We start from the raw sequence: 3918 nt of genomic DNA, 5'->3' as shown, positions 1-3918 counted from the left end.
CGATTCTCCTGTTCCTTGGATGCTGCCTGACCTGCTGCACTTTTCCAGCAACACATTTTCAGCTCTGATCTCCAGCATCTGCAGCCCTCACTTTCTCCCCTTGATGAAACCATGTTGACTATCTGTAAACAAATTGTTGTTTGCTAGACGATTATAAATCCTATCTCTTATAATCCTTTCCAAAACTTTTCCTACAACAGACTCACTGGTCTATAATCACCTGGGTCATCTCGACTGCCCTTCTTGAACAAGGGCACAACTTTTGCAATCCTCCAGTTCTCTGGTACTAAGCCTGTAGACAATTACAACTCGAAGATCAAAGTCAAAGGCTTCACCATCTCCTCCCTAGCCTCCCAGAGAATCTTCGGATAAATCCCATTCAGCCCAGGGGACTTGTCTACTTTCACTCCTAGAATTGATAGCACCTCTTCCTTACTAACCTCAATCCTTTCTAGTCTAATATCTCGAATCTCATTCTTCTCCTCTACAATATTCTCCTTTTCCTGAGTGAAAACCGATGAGAAATACTCGCTTAGCACCTCTCCGATCTCCACAGGGTCCACACAAGTCTTCCCACTTCTGTTTTTGACTGGCCCTATTCCTACCCTAATCATTCTTTTATTCCTCACATATCTATAGAAAGCTTTAAGGTTCTCCTTTATTCTATTTGCTAAAGACTGCTCATGTCCTCTCCTTGCTCTTCCCAACTCTCTCTTTAAATCCTTCCTAGCTAATCTGTAACTCTCCATCACATCATCTGAACCATCTCGTCTCATAGTCATATAAGCCTGCCTCTTCCGCCTAAGAAGATATGCAATTTCTGTAGTTAACCACGGTTCCCTTACCGTATCACCTCCTCCCTGCCTGACAGGGATATACCTATCAAAAACACGCAATATCTGTTCCTTAAATGAGCTCCACATTTCAATTGTCACCATCCCCTGCATTTTGCTACCCCATTCTATGCCTCCTAATTCTTGCTTAATCACGTTATAATTGCCCTTCCCCCATCTATAACTCTTGACCTGTGGCATGTACCTATTCCTTTCCATCATTAAACTAAACGTAACTAAATCCAGTAACTGAATTATGGTCACTCTCTCCAAAGTGCTCACCTACCACTATGTCAAACACCAAGCACCAAATCCAATGTGGCCTCTCCTCTTGTCGGCCCTTCGACATACTGTATCAGGAAACCCTCCTGCACACATTGGACAAAAACTGATCCATTCAACATACTAGAGTTACAACATTTCCAGTCAATATTGGGGAAGTTAAAGACCCCATGATGACTACCCTGTTCCTTTCACTCCTACCCAGAAAAAAATTGCAAATCCTCTTCTCCACATCCCTGGAACTTTGCAGAGGCCTATAAAAAATTCCCAGCAGTGTGATCTCTCCTCTCCTGTTTCTAACCTCAGCCCACACTACCTCAGTAGACGAGTCCTCCCCAAAAGTTCTTTCAGCCACCGTTATACTATCCTTGACTAACAAGGCCACACCTCCCCCCTTGTACCTCCTTGCCTATTCTTAATGAAGGATCTAAACCCTGGAACCTGTAACATCCATTCCTCACCCTGCTCTATCCATGTCTCCAAAATGGCCACAACATTGAAGTCCCAGGTACCTATCCGTGCTGCAAGTTCACATACCTTATTTCGGATACTCCTGGCATTGAAGTAGACACATTTCAAACCAGTTTGCTGTCTGCCAGCACATTCCTGTGACCCTGAAATCCTGTCCATGCTCTCGCTACTCTCATCTTCCTGTGCACTGGGATTACACCTCAGGTTCCCTTCCTCCTGCTGAGCTAGTTTAAACCCACCGAATAGCACCAACAAATTTCCCACCCAGGATATTAGTACCCCTCTGGTTCAAGTGAAGACGTCCTGTTTGTACAAGTCCCACTTTCCCTAGAATGAGCCCCAATTATCCAAGCACGGTGGCTCAGTGACTAGCACTGCTGCCTCACAAAGCCAGGGACCCAGGTTCGATTCCTGCCTTGGGTGATTGTCTGTGTGGAGTTTGCACATTCTCCCTGTGTCAGTGTGAGTTTCCTCTGGGTGTTCTGGTTTCCTCCCACAAGCCAAAGATGTGCTGCTTAGGTGAATTGGTCATGCTAAATTGCCCATAGTCTGGGGTGAATATGAGGAGTGGGTCTGGGTGGGTTACTCTTCGGAGGGTCGGTATGGTCTTGTTGGGCCAAAGGGCCTGTTTCCATACTGTAGAGAATCTAATCTAATCTAAAAGGTCAAATCAGTGACTCACTGCTCCTGACTCTGATCCCTGGTTCAAGCTCCTGCCCTTCAAGTTGCTGCTGCTGCTGACAAACAGAATATCCTATGCCAACTCAAGAGTACTGCGGGATTTTCCAACACCCAGATCATTAGAATGTTCTTTCTCATGCAGAAAAAAAGAATATTAAACAATTTTTTCCCATGTGCATCCAGGGAGGGAAGATTTGAAAGACCCAGAAGGAGGGATACTGGATCCAAGCCAACCTCAGTTCCCAAAACCTTTGCCAAAGCACTCACTATATCATCCCAATATTGTGGCATGCCCACAAACAGTGAGAAAGAGTGCCTACCTCCATTTTGCATTTGGGGCACATTGGGGACACCCTATGTTGAACTCAGCAAGCTGTTCTGGTGCCAAGTGGGCCCTATGAAGTACCTTCAGTTGAATAGCCTGAGTCCTGTTACAAATCGAGATCTTCCTAACATTTTCCCAGATGTCCACCCACATCTCTAAGGAGATTTGCACCCCTAATTCTTGAGTGAAGGTTTTATATAGCCGCTCCATGTCCTCCGACACATTCCTACCTTGCACGTGATAGAGAGTGCTAACCAAGGGGGTGCCCGCTGACCAGAGCACTCTCTTCTCCATGTCCGATTTGTAAGGATTGACCATCAATGTGGTCTTTTTTTGTACAAAGTCTCTAACTTGGAAGTAACAAAAGAGATCCTTCCTAGGTAGCTCGAACTTCTGACTCAGCTATTCAAAGGACACTCAAATAAAGTCTGTTTCGCAAAAGAGATTTCCCTCTTTGCTGTTTGGGTAAGTGAAGCATTCAAAGTAGCCCTGAGGGCTGTAATCACTGTAATTTAGTTATAGATGGTCTATCAAAGTATGCTAACTCAGCTGCCTTCAGACGAGTCTTGAGCAGACGTTGCTGCTCTCCCATCTGTCGTTTCCGGGTCACAGAGTAAGAAATAATCAGACCACACGCTCGGGCCTTGACAGTCTCCCACATCACCGATGGGTTCCTGGTTGTACCTGAATTGATATCCCAAAAAATTTTAAATTCCTGCAAAAAAATATTCTATAAACTTCTTTCAGAAGGAAAGAGCCCATACGCCAGTGCAGGGAAACCGCCCCACCACCTCCATGTACACTGCCGCATGATTCGAAATGGCAAAATTCCCTATTCTGCAGGACAGTACCAAGTTCAAAAAAGCTGATGGGACCAAAGACATGTCAATTCTGGTCTGGCACTTATATGGATTAGAGTAGAAGGCAAAATCCCTACCTTCGGGGTGAAGACATTTCCATACATCCACCAACCCCAACTCCCTGTTCAAGTCTACCAACTGCCTAGATTACGGTGACATACCCACAAGACCCCAAGGTATCCTACGCACCTCGGAGTCAATAATGCGGTTAAACTCTCCCCCTATATATGAATGACATGCCCCAAGGGCCATCAGTCTAGTGAGTTTATCCATTACGAATTTAAAGGGATGTGTCGGGGGGGCAATATTCATTCAGAATCCCATATTCCTCTCCATGTATTAAAGCTTTAAGTATGATGAACTGCCTGGACTCATCTTTAATTTGGCCTAGCATTTGAAATGGGACGTTCTTCTGGCTGAGAATAGCCGCTCCTTTACTTTTTGAGATAAAAGATGAGAAAAATAC

Source organism: Chiloscyllium plagiosum, chromosome 13 (genome assembly GCF_004010195.1).
Source record: "Chiloscyllium plagiosum isolate BGI_BamShark_2017 chromosome 13, ASM401019v2, whole genome shotgun sequence".
In the NCBI taxonomy this organism is placed as follows: Eukaryota; Metazoa; Chordata; class Chondrichthyes; order Orectolobiformes; family Hemiscylliidae; genus Chiloscyllium; species Chiloscyllium plagiosum.
Note: the sequence above shows the minus strand (reverse complement) of the source record.